The 13915-nt window shown below is 38.0% G+C and overlaps 1 protein-coding gene and 1 long non-coding RNA gene across 2 annotated transcripts in view; one reads left to right on the top strand and one right to left on the bottom strand.

Annotated features, from left to right (window-relative positions):
- LRP1B (LDL receptor related protein 1B) overlaps positions 1-13915 on the bottom strand; it is a 2064747-nt gene that overhangs the window by 626580 nt on the left and 1424252 nt on the right.
- On the top strand, positions 3791-13886 carry LOC110139320 (uncharacterized). The gene is made up of 3 exons (XR_002314461.2): positions 3791-3877; positions 7589-7724; positions 13690-13886. It is a non-coding gene; the product is annotated as an uncharacterized lncRNA (long non-coding RNA).

The raw sequence follows: 13915 nt of genomic DNA, 5'->3' as shown, positions 1-13915 counted from the left end.
AAGAGTTGGAAATGACTTAGGGATTGAACTACAGCAATGTTCTAGCAATACCATTTCTGGGTGTATATACAAAATAACTGAAGTCAAAATCTTGAAGAGATATTAATGCTCCAGTGTTCACTGCAGCATTATTCATAATAACAAATGTAAACATATGGAAACAGCCTAAAAGTCCACTGAGAGATGAATGGATCAATAAAATCTGGTGTGCATATACAATGGAATATTATGCAGCCTTTAAGAAGGATAATAATCTCATGGGGGATGTTGACAACAGGCAAGGCACCATGTGGGTAGGGATAAGGAGAATATAGGCAATCTCTGTATTTTCTTGTCAATTTGCCTGTGAACCTAAAACTTCTCTAACAAAATAAAGTCTTTTTTAAAAATAGAATTTCACCATATGCAAAAGGATGGATGAAACTTGAGGACATTACGGTTGATAAGATTAGCCAGTCACAGAAGGATAAATATTGAATGATTTCACTCATATGAGGTATCTAAAACAGTCAAACTCATAGTAACAGAGTAGACTAGTGGTTGCCAGGAGTGGGGCGTGGGCGTGGGGGATGAGGGAGTTGCTGTCCAGCAAGTGTAAAAAGTTTCACTTATAGAAGATGAATAGATTCTAGAGATCTACTATACAATATTGTGCCTACAGCTAACAATACTTTATTGTGTACTAAAAAATTTGTTAAGAGGATAGATTTGATGGTAAGTGTTCTTGCCATAATAAAAAAGATAAGAAATAACTGAAGACTGTCATTAGTCCTATAAAGAAAATAGGCACAGTTTCATTTTCTGGTTTCCCTATTTTTGTCTGCACATCACTCCAGTCTACTTACCCTTCATTGCACAAGTCTAACCCTACGCTCCGTGCAATCCTTCAGAATAGCACATCCCACACTGACTTCTTTCTCATTGATTCCAAAGCCGCTACAGACAGCATCATATGGTTTTGTATGAAATTGCTGCTTTTTCTTTTCTTTTCACTTGTACTAATTTTGACTCTTCATTCAGAGATGAAAATCCCAAGAATAAGGACCCTGTCTTGTATTTCTTTGTATTCTTTGCAGTGCTTTGTATTCTTTTGAACTGAGTGTGATGCAGAAATTCCCTAAATATCTGTGAAATGACTGGGAAAATAATATCCCTAAAAATATCTCCCATAATAATTTACTACTTAGAAAACACTTAAATAAAGCCACCTCCTCCACTTCCTCCTCTTAAAATGTTCTCTTTTTAAATAGTTTAATTTTTTTGACAACTCCTCTAATATAAAGAACTTTGGTTTTGACTCTGTAATTATTTAGAATCATATTTCTATCACATTTTTCCTTACACTGTTATTCATATAAATATGCTAGAATCGTCTGAAATTACAAGAATGCAAAAACTACTTGGTTATGTTGGAAGCAATTATGGATATCTCCATTTCACTATTATAGGCTGAACTCTGCACCACGAAATTCATATGTTAAAATTCTAACTCTCAGTACCTCAGACTGGGGCTGTATTTGAACATAAAGTCATTAAAGAAGTGATTAGGCTCCCCTGGTGGCTCAGATGGCAAAGAGCCTGCCTGTAGTGACAGAGACCTGGGTGTGATCCCTGGGTTGGGAAGATCCCACTCCAGTATTCTTGGGGAATCCCATGGACAGAAGAGAAGAGCCTGGTGTGCTATAGTCCATGGGGGTCACAAAAAGTCAGACAGGATTGAGCAATGAACACTTTCACCTAATAGGGTGGGTCCTAATCCAATATGACACATGTTCTTATAAAAAGAAAATTAGGACACAGAAACACACAGATAGAAGACTCAAGGAGGAAAAGATAGCCATCTGCAAGCCATGTAGAGAGGCCTCAGAAGAAATCAACCATGTTGACTCCTGGATTTCAGACTTCAAGATTCCAGAAGAGTGAGACAATGAATTTCTGTCAAGAGATCCAGTCTATGGGACTTTGTTAGGGCAGTCCTAGCAAACAAATATGTTTAATAATAGGGATATAGAAGACACTTATGAAATAATTAAAATAAATATCATAAAAGTAAATTGGTTCTACCATACAATCACCAAACCCTGCACTCAAAAGAGAGAGAAATAAAGGAAATAATTTTACTGAGACACAACTGAGCGAATAAGCACTAAGTCCCAAGGCCTTTGCTAGGCACATATAACTGTTTCAATCATTCATAAGTGAGTGGATGCAATAAAATGCCTGTCAATAAGCAAAATCTATAACTTAAAAAAACTATCCACAAATATAGCAACAAACATCAAAATAAATAACCCAAAGAATTGAAATTGCATCTACTGCCTGGGAATTGGAAGAGGAGTAAGAGAGATTTCTCATTTGTGATTTCAGTAACTAAATTTCACCCTCAGAGCTCCAAAATCTCTTTCATATGCCTAATTATCCTCTTAATCTTCAGCCCAGATATGCTACTACATAGCAGGAATTTCTACCTGAATATAAGGAAGTCACTGCAAACTTTACATGACCAAAATAAAATCCATTTTATTTTTCCCATGTATACTTATTTCCCAATAGAATTCTGTATGAATTAATGTTTGTGTCCCCTGCTTAATTCATATATCAAAATCTTACTCCCAAGTTGTGGTGCCCTGGCAGGTGATTAGGCTGTAAGGATGGAGCCCTCGCAAGTGGAATTAGTACCCTCATAAAAGACACAGCCCTGAGAGCTCTCTATCCCTTCTGCCGTGAGACAGTAAGACCAGCTGGCTGCTTGTGAAGCAGGAAGCACATTCTCACTAGACACCAAATCTGCTACCACCTTGATCTTGGACTTCTCAACCTCCAGAATATTGAGAAGTAAATGTTTGCAAGTTAAGGCATCCCAGCCTGTGGTATTTTTGTTACAGCATTCTGAACTAAGGCAGCTTCTCACAGTGAATGGTCCCCACTTGGTCATCTGTGGTGAAAACTACAGGGCCATCTTTTTTACCCTCCCAGGGCCATGTCTCTTCGGTGCTTATCCCAATGTTTTATTTCCTCTCCATTCCCACTAAAACTCCTTAGCTCAGGACTCCATTACTTCTCATTCTCCTGATGACCTTTGCTGAGAAAACACTAGACTGATCTTTCCAAAATGCAAATCTAAGCATGTCACTCCACCACTTACAATTCTACAGTGGCTTGCCTTCCCCTGTCAAACCACTTAGCATGGCGCAAAGGCCATTCATGATCTGATGCCTACTTATCTTTCCATCACTAGATCTATTACTGTCCGCTATGTACCATGTTCTAGGACTATTGAACTGCAGTCAGCTTTCCATTTCCCAAGGATAGATTAACCACATTATGAGGAGAAAATGGGTGAAAATGGGCCAGAGACAGCTTACTTGTAAAGAAAAAGAACTCAAATTGTAGTGGATTAGAGAAATATCTACATATCAGAATGAGTCTATTATTTATAATTATATAGGAACCATTCCAGTTTTACATTGTACCCATCGCAAATAAGGAACGCCCCTTCACCTAGACAGTCAAAACTGGCTATGTGCATATGCAGTCTGTTAGCTGCTTTTGGAGCAGGAGCAGCTTTCTGCAGTTTGTCTGATGCTCTGGGTCTATTTCTTAGGACAATGATGGTACTAGAAGCCTCTTTGCTGTGCTTTCTCCCAAGACTTGTTTTTATTTATTTTTCTCAAACAGAGAACCTAGAGAATGGCAACGGAGGTGAGAGCAAGAGCAGCACAGAGCAGAACCCAGAATTTTGTTCTGAAGCCTTTGTGACCTCGCACCGACACACATGCTCTTAAAATTCCTTCAGTTCATCGTTACACTGAGGTTTGCCTCACTGAGAGCCAAGGGGCAGTCAGGGATTGCAGGGAGAAAACGCTGAGAATGGCAGGTAATTTCATTTCCAAGTTGACGGCTTGACTGTGAACTAGTATTTGTGTGATGATGAAGGAGAGAATGATAATGAAAGAGAAGAATTTTCTGCCAAAAACAGAGGCCCCAAATAACTGCTTGCTGCAATGTTTAGAAAACAAAATGTTTATTTAGTGAAAATATTTATTTAGTGCTTATTTAGTGAAAATATTTATTCAGTGTTTATGTAGTGAAAATATTTATTTAGTGTTTATGTAGTGAAAAATATTATTCTCATCAAAAAAAGGGAAGAGGAACAACAAGGTCCTCCTATGTAGCTCCAAGAACTATATTCAGTATCCTATGATAAACCAAATGGAAAATAATATATTTAATATATATTTCAATTATATGTATATTCAGTTATATATATATATATATATATATATATATATATATATATAACTTAGTCACTTTGCTATATAGCAGAAATTAGCACTTTATTGTAAAGCAAATAAAAAGAAAATCAGAAGAGGAGAAAGAGGAGTGGGAGAAGAAAGAGATAAAGACCCACTGACCTCATGCAGACAATTTAACATCCTAATGAAATGCATTTGAATTAAATATCAATCTTGTGTCACAGTTGTGTTAAATTGGAATTGAACAATGTTTTATCTGTATTCTCCTGATTTCCATTACCCCAGCAAATAGGATAATACAGAGTTGATATAGTTTTTCAAAACAATGATTCCCAAATATCCCGAAGCCCTTTTATGTGTGAGAGTTCAGTTGCAAAATCTGTCCGACTCTCTGCAATCCCAGACTGTAGCCTGCCAGGTTCCTCTGTCCATGGGATTTTCCAGGCAAGAATACTAGAGTGGTTGCCATTTCCTTCTCCAGGAGATCTTCTTGACCCAGAGATTGAACCGTGTCTCTCCCATCTCCTGCACTGGCAGGCATATTCTTTACCACTGCACTAGCTGGGAATCCCCCTACGCCAATTACATGGATTGTTTACATGGATGGTTTTTAAGGCTTGTTGACAGTCATTGTACACAGTGGGTGAAGGAGTGGTTTGGAGTCATACAAACATGCATTGATGCCTGGCTATGACATATTCTGAGTGATTTTGAACAACATACTTGAATCCTTATTATTAGTCTTCTCATCTGTAAAAGGAAAAATTCCACTACCCTCATATAATATATGAAATAATTAGCCACGTGATTTGAATGGTAAAGACAATAATTGGTAGCTACATTGAATAAAAGAATGAGTCAACAAAATCTAAAATATATTTGAGTATACTAATCCTAATAGTCAAGCAATTCAGAAAAAAAATTTCTATCCACTGTCAATAGAAAAGTGTATGGAATTTTTTTTCATAATTAATGATGAATTACTGCATTTCTGGGCTTCCCTGATGCTCAGACAGTAAAGAATCTGCCTGCAATGCTGGAGACCAGAATTCCCCTGGAGGAGGAAATGCTGACCCACACCAATATTCTTCCTGAAAATTCCCAGGGATAGAGGAGCCTGGTGGGCTACAGCCCAAAAGGATTGCAAAGAGTTGGACACCATTGAGCAATTAAGCACACACAGCACAATCTGTCTTTTATTATGGGATATCAGCCAAGAGTCTAGGATGGTGCAAGGAAAACTATTTTATTTCTCTATCCCACTAGTTAGATTCATTTACATGAATGCGGGTTGAGATTAGTAGTATAATACCTGAGGATGGAAAAGAATAATGCTCGTTGCCCGTGGCAATCACTCCAAAGTGATTACCAAGTTCAAGTCACACATAAAATGCCTATTAAGTTAGGATAAGTAGAATATTGGGTTTCCCTGGTGGCTCAGATAAAGAATTTTCTTGCAATGTAGGAGCCAGGGTTTGATCCCTGGATGGGGAAGATATCCCTGGAGAAGGGAATGGCTATTCACTCCAGTATTCTTGCCTGGAGAATGCCGTGGAGCGAGGAGTCTGGAGGGCCATATTCCATGGGGTTGCAAAGAGTCAGGCATGATGGGTTGACTAACACAAGTAGAATATTAGAACTTGAATTTCTATTTGTAACTTCTGTAAACAAGGGAGATTAACAGTGTTCAAAGACAACAATGTAATTCTTTGTTTGACTTTTACATATACATTGTTTAGGAGAAATGTTTAAGAGAATCATTTCCCCTTTATTAAGGTGCTTAGCTTAAGCAAGGTCTACATAGGGTTCAGTTAGATAATGACCTTCTCTATGTTGGACTGAGTTGTGTCTTCCCCCAAATCCAGACATTGAAGTCCTAACCCCCAATGTGACTGTATCTGGAATTGGGTCTTCAGAGAAGTAACTAAGGTTCCATGAGGTCATAACGGTGGTACCCCAGCCCATACATGAATGGTGTCATTACAAGAAGATACCAGGGATGTGGGCACAGAGGAAAGACAAGGGGAGGGTGTGGTGAGAAGGTGGATGCCTATAAAGCCAAGGAAGCCTGGGGAGAAACCAAACCTTCTGACACATTGATCTCTTCCAGCTTCTGGAATGGTGAGCAGATAAATTTCTATTGTTTATGCCATCTGGTCTAGTATTTGGTAGGGCAGCCCTTACTGACTAATACACTGACATATATCTGCTAATTTATTAGGAACAGAACACAGTCCTGGAAAAGTTATTTAAAAGTCTGAGATTTTGTGTTCACGCTGAGATGCACTATAAGAACCACTGAGAGAAAACTCAGTCTATATTCAAGCAGATCTTTACATAACCTCTAAAATATACTCCAGTTACCTACCTCCAAATTACATATTTCCAAGATCTCCACTGCTTCCACTTACACTGCTACCACGCTAGTCCAAGCAGTTAAAGAGTCTTACCCGAACGCCTATGCCAGCCCCATGAGGTTCACCAGCATCCATTCTTTTCCTCTCCCATAGCCCAGTCTTCACACAGCTTTGACTAGTCATTTTATTAATAAAACACAAACTAGGATTTAAACTCCTGTTTAACTCTTCCGTTGACTACTGAAGTTTTCAGTCTTTGGCAGGTAAGTCCCTGAGAAACTTGTCACCCTTGACCTTCCTCTCCTGTGGCATGAAGCTCCTGTTACTCCAGTCACGTCAGCCAGAACCTGAGAAGCACTTTCTGATCTTAAAGAGTTTTTACTTGCTATCTTCTCTGCCCAGAAAACTCTTCCTTAGACATCTTCACAAGGCTAGATTTTGCTTGCCATTCAAATGTAAGCTCAAATAGCACCTCCCTGAAAAGGACTTCATGGAAAATCTTATTTCGCACCACTTTTCCCTATCTGACATTTTCACAAATGTTTATGCATTTACTGTCTATGTCAGCTAAGTGCAAGTTCATGAAGATAGGGACTGAAGCTACCTTTTTTCACCCCTGTGTCTCTATACTGAAAAGATATAATCTAGATATATAACAATTAATAAACTCTCACTATTCTAATAAAATTCTAGTTCTAGAAATAACAGGCTGATACAAGAAATATCCCCAATTCTGTCACGCTGATGCTTAGAATATGCTTTGGGTAAGAGGGTTGTGTGTGAATGAGAGAAAGAGGCAAAGAATTGAAAAAATGGCCACTTGGAATTATTATCACGTGGAGCCTGAGCAGTTATATAGATTTTTCTTTTTTCTTTTGTTTTGATATCTCTGAATAAATGGGACCCTGGAAAACAGATTTTTACTTTTTCTCGGAGTAGTGACGGCGTCTCAAACTTCGTGTTCTGTTTCATCAGTGACCCTGGAAGCAGCAAGGGTGAACTTGTCTGCTGCTTCTCCCGTGGAAGTCACGGTCAATGGGGCCATTTCTCAGATTGAGGGCCAGCTCTCTACTAAGCAGTGAGGCACGACTACAAGAGGGACTATCCAAAGGTCGGTAATTAAGATCATCCTCCGCAAGCAGTTCTAGGTTCCTTTAAGAGATCACAAACAATAGGAAGATAAACGAAAAATCAGAGGACTCACAAGTCTGATCTCCACAGAATTGAAACAGTAGCCCTGACATATAGATAGCTAGTGGGAAGATGCTGCATAACACAGGGGCTTAGCTCACTGCTCTGTGACAATCTAGAGGGGAGGGATGTGGGAGTGGGAGTGAACTCAAGAGGGAGGAGATATATATAGACATGTAGCTGATTCCTGCTGTTATATAGCAGAAACTAACACAATGCTCTAAAGCAATTATACTCCAGTTAAAAATAAATAAATAAATAAAAGGCAAGGGTGGGATGATTTGAGAGAATAGCACTGAAACATGTATATTACCATATGTGAAATAGATCACCAGTCCAAGTTGATGCATAAACCAGGGCACTCAAAGCTGGTACACTGGGACCACTCAGAGGGATGGGATGCGGAGGGAGCTGGGAGGGGGGTTCAGGATGGGGGACACATGTACACCTGTGGCTGATTTATGTCAATGTATGGCAAAAACCACCACAATATTGTAAAGTAATAAGCCTCCAATTAAAATTAATTAAATTTTAAAAAATAAAGGACTTAAAAAAAATCAAAGTAAGTAAATAGCTGCAGCTGCTTGCACTTTCTACACTCTCTGAGGGTGGCTAGGGAAGGTGGAGATGGCTCAAAGGAACTAGACAGCTGAGAACTGGAATCTGGGTAACAGTGGTGGACTTGTATAGAGTTCCCTTTCCTCGAAGTAAACCACAATTTCACTTTTAAGGTGGAACGTCTAGAAGGCACAGCTGCGATTTTACCTAGCACTCCACAGACCAGTGCCAATCTACTGTCACCCCACCAAACTAGTTAAAGAAAACAACCTATAAGTGCAAATGGAGAGAAAATAGTCAAGGAAAACAAGATCTTCATTTAATTCCTTTACAGTGTGGTTAAAGGTCTTAAATTAGAGAAGGAAAACTATCAGAACTTTTCAGAAAATCCAGCAACTTCAACATAAAGAAGTTTGTAATTTAAAAAAAACCACACAGAGAGTGAATAGGAAGAAAGTATGTGTTTAAACAATGCCTTCAGGAATATCAGTGCATGTGGGTTTGAATTGCTTGATACAGGGTCATGTAATGATCTTCAAATTGATTTTCTGAATGACACTCTTCCCAAACAAAAACTAAATGAAGAAAAAACAAAACTGATGAAGCAGGTTCATGAGAAAGAAGACTCTTCAGAACTTAAAACTAACCAGTCCCTCCTGAAGGAGATCAGTCCTGGGTGTTCATCGGAAGGACTGATGCTTAAGCTGAAACTCCAGTACTTTGGCCACCTCATGCGAAGAGTTGACTCATTGGAAAAGACCCTGATGCTGGGAGGGATTGAGGGCAGAAGGAGAAGGGCACGACAGAGGATGAGATGGCTGGATGGCATCACTGACTCAATGGGCATGAGTTTGAGTAAACTTTGGGAGCTGGTGATGGACAGGGAGGCCTGGCATGCTGCGATTCATGGGGTCACAATGAGTCGGACACGACTGAACGACTGAACTGAACTGAACATGTATAGATAAAAGAGGAGCTTGTCTTAGTCACAGTTGTTAACAAAGAAGTAGAGAAGCCTCAGTCAGCTGTTGCTCTGAGTTGCAGTCAACTATGTCTAAAAATCTAAGCCTTACTCAGTCGATAGGCCACTAAGGGTTAGATGAGAAATTGCTACACTATAATGGGGCTTTCCAGGTGACTCAGCCAGTAGAGAATTTGTCTGCAATGCAGGTGATCGGGGTTTGATCCCTGGGTTGGGAAGATCCCCTGGCAAAGGGAATGGCTACCCAAGCCAGTATTCTTGCCTGGAGAATTTCATAGACAGAGGAGCCTGGCAGGCTACATGGAGTTAGTTGCAGAGTTGGACATGATTGAGCAACTAACACTTTCACATATACACTTTTATCCCCCTTATAACTTCTACTCATTTGGAAATGGAATTGAAGGGGCCATAGTGGACCATGAGTCACTTAGGACCAACTATCCATTAACTTCACTGCTGAAGCCCCTAGAACTGCTTTATACCCGTTTAACCTTCCAGGCCAGTCTGTATGACAGGCATTCTATCAATCCAGGATTTTGTTAAAATTTTTGTTTCATTTTGGAATATATGTATTTTTATGAGACATTTCTTCCCTACTTGAGACAGAATGAAAATCTCTGTTCCTGGTAACCAGATTCTACGTAGAATAGTGCCCAGGAAGTATTAATCCTAGTAGACATTGTCCTAAATATACCCGTATTGTTATGTTCATGTCTTGTTTTTCAGTTTTGTGGAAAAAAAAAAATCTATCATTTTAAATACCCAAATATATAGTACATAAATAATTTATAAAGGGTATAAATGTTAAAATGATATTATCAGGCTTCCCTGGTGATTCAGTGGCTAAAACTCCTGCTCCCAATTCAGAAAGACCAAGCTCGATCCCTGGTCATGGGACTCGAACCCACATAATTCAACTAAGACCTAGTTCAGTCAAATACATAAACTACTAAACTATGATATTTTATTGACCTAGACATATTTATTGACCTAGAAATCAATGTTTATGACAAATTAAAACTGAAAAAACTTTATATATAATTTGCAAAAGAGATCATAAATTTTAGCTTTTCTAAATAAAGTTTTAAAATAGAGTTTGCTAACACATATTACTTATATCTTTAAGTGATCCTATTCTGCTCATTTTTAAATTATTTACTGATCAGCATTAATATTAAATTTTTACTTCAATTAATTTAAATCATTTTTACAGTGTACTTCTTGAGCAATGTTTTCTTCTTCTAGTATCATATGAGATTCAGTGAACTAGTATTTCATTCTGGTTTGAACACACTGTATATTAAAAGCTTCCAATATTTCAAAAATTGCTTCAAATGGCTGTTCTATCCTGGATAATTTATTGCTCTGTCTTTATTATTAAAATACGAATGTTGTTGTTGTAGTTACTACCCAACTCTTGACACTGCCAAATAATTAATATTGTAAAATTTACTGACTAGAAATATGTATATGTGGGTGTAAATATAAATATATTACTGGGAAAAGGTTAAAAAATAAATACTGTCACAAATAAATGATCTTTGGTGCTCCCATTTGCCATGATCCTGTCTTTCCCAAATAATTTAACATGTTATATCTATTCATTTGAAAATAAAAGCACATAAAACCTCTACATTATAGCACATTTCAGAGGGAAGCATTGCCCATTTAAATAACGTTACCAAAATATTATGTCATTGCAACTCAAGACTTTCAATTGAATTGGATGGGATAGCTGCCAGTTGGAGCAATACTCTTGAATCAGAAAATAAAAATAAAATTGTGGTTTGTAAAATGAGCATCATCTTATAATCCTTTACTTTGTAACTCATTAAATTTTGTAACATTAAATCATATGTTTCAATTGTGAATCATAAAACAAAAAAGCATATGCTTTTTATAAAGAATCTCAGGATGAGCATCCCTATGCAATCACTTCATTGTGCTCTCATTTTCATACCTGGAAATTCACAAGATAAGGACTTGGTATATGAGAACTAAGTCACAATATAATGTTCCTGAATAAAGAATGCAACTGTGAATTTGCTAATACATATAGCTCTCATTGGGGCTTCTTCGGTGGCTCAATGGTAAAGAACCCGCCAGCCAATGCAGGAGATGCAGGAGACATGGGTTCAGTCCCTGGGTTGGGAAAATCTCCTGGAAGAGGAAATGGCAACTCAGTCTAGTATTCTTGCCTAGAAAATCCAGTGGAAGGAGAAACCTGGTGAACTGCAGTCCATGGGATTGCAAGAGTCAGACATTGCTTAGCAACTGAGCACAACACAACACAGTTCTCATTAAATTGGGGATTTAAAGTAAATGGTAAGCCTATTGATATAAGACTTTTTAAGAAGAAAGAGTGGTAAGATGAACAGGAGATGTGATTTTTGTCATTCTACACCAAGTATTTTCCAGCTCTGACTAGGTATCTCACAATTAGAATTCCCTATGAAAAATATAGGTGGCAAAATATCATAATAGAAAAAAAAATACACAAATGCTTAGATTTAACTTACATGGAAATAAATTGGAGGTATATCGAGTATTTCAAAGAAGAAAAACATGTTTCGGGGGGGGATGTCTAGATAAATTTTTAAGTGGTAGCATATGGTTAAATAATTTTGAAATTTTCCCGAGAGCATGTGTTAAGGCTATGTTCTGTAATTATGTAACTTTTATGTATTCTATTGTTCATCAAATGGGAATATAAGTATTTCAACTTAATAAGTATCCATAATTGAGCCTCTATTAAGGCAAGATGATGAGGTGAGATTCATTTTTTTCGAAACCAAAAATGTTCTTCCAAAGTGAAATCTTAGTAGTCCTTAGTATGGCACAAATATTATTCATGTCTCACTATTCCAGTGAGCCAAGAGATCTCTTGCAAAGCTCTTAATCTCTATTCCAAGGTAACAGAATCTTTTTCCTTCCCACACATAATCTCACTATGAGTCAATTCAACACAAAATAGTCTCATCACCTGCCTTTTGAGTACTGTTCATCTGTAATAAATCAGTATACATATATACAACAATTATACTTACAATGATACTTGAATTTAAAAAAAAATCAGATTTTTTTAAAGGTGTACATGGTTTATGGTTGCTTTTTTAAAGATATTCCTTGAATGGTTATAATTTCAATATGGAACACTACTAATTAAAATTAAATTGATATAGACATTTATTTCAACTTTTACTGATAATTGATTATGAAAAAGGAAAAAAAAAACCCAGAAATTTGTATGTTGATACTCAAGTACAAATTTTTTTTTTTAATTTATCTACATCTAGGTATATATGACCTCTCAAAATCCTCTATGATCAGATGACTTCCATCAAAGTCTAATTTGGATTGAACCAAACTGTCAAATACAATAATCCTCCTTTATCTGAGGGTTCCCTGGTGGCTCAGATGATAAAGAATCTTCCTGCAGTGCAGTAGACTCAGATTTTACTGCAGGGTCGGGAAGATCCCCTGGAGAAGAAAATGGCAACCCACTCTAGTATATTTGCCCGGAGAATACCATGTACAGAGGAGCCTGGTGGGCTATAGTCCACTGGGTCGCAGAATTGGACATTTCTGAGCAACTAACACTTTCGCTTGCTTTCCCTTAACTGAGGTTTCAATATCCATGGTTTTAGTTACCTAAGGTCAACCAAGATCTGAAACTATTATATGAAAAATTCAAGAAATAAAGAGTTCTTAAGTTTTAAATTGCACACTGGACTGAGTAGCATGATGAAATCCTGTGTAGTGCTGCTCTATCTTGGCTGGAGAGCCTAACTATCAACATCTTTTTCATGACATCCATCTTGTCATGGCTCGGTGATCCAGGATTATCCTAAGCAGATGATCCTCCTGCTGGGTAGTCAGAAGATCAATAGTAGCTTAATGCTATCTCATACCACCTATCCATTCACATCACCTCATCTCATCACACAGTCACTTTATCATCTCACAGTGAAATGGAACAGGACCCTATGGTCCTTGCCCCCCTCAAGCCCTTGCCCTGTAGAAAAACTTTAGCTAAAGCAAAATCAGAGAAGTAAGAAAATGCTGACGCAAATGAAATCTGTCAAATAGGACAAAACAATGATAGTTTAGTCACCAAGCAAAGTCGAGGACCTTTAGTTCCTTTTCAAGGGTTGTAGATAGAATTCTGAGCCACATCCTGTTAGCTGTCTTATAGATACTGAAGCCCCCACCAAGTGGAAGAAGTTAACTACGTGATGACCAGCCTGTAGCCATGACACAATGCAGAAAACTGACCTCAAGGAACTGGGGGGAAAAAATAAACTGACCCTAAAACGAAAGATTAACTGTACTTCCCATAACACAGGTCAGACCAGTGCAAGACCAATTTCAGGATGGCTGTCAGAGCTGAGTGTGCCGTTTCTGCAAGTAACCCACTCCCTCCAACAATAAAAGCTCTTGTCCACCAATTGTCAGTGGAGGTGACTTGGCCTTTGGACAGAAGCCACCCACCCCAACTCCCTGCCATTGCTGGCATTCAAAATAAAGCACTTTTCCTTTCCACCAACCTTGCTTCTTTATTGGCTTTTGAT

This window comes from Odocoileus virginianus, chromosome 13 (assembly GCF_023699985.2).
Source record: "Odocoileus virginianus isolate 20LAN1187 ecotype Illinois chromosome 13, Ovbor_1.2, whole genome shotgun sequence".
Classification (NCBI taxonomy): domain Eukaryota; kingdom Metazoa; phylum Chordata; class Mammalia; order Artiodactyla; family Cervidae; genus Odocoileus; species Odocoileus virginianus.
This window is presented reverse-complemented; position numbering and strand designations above follow the sequence as displayed.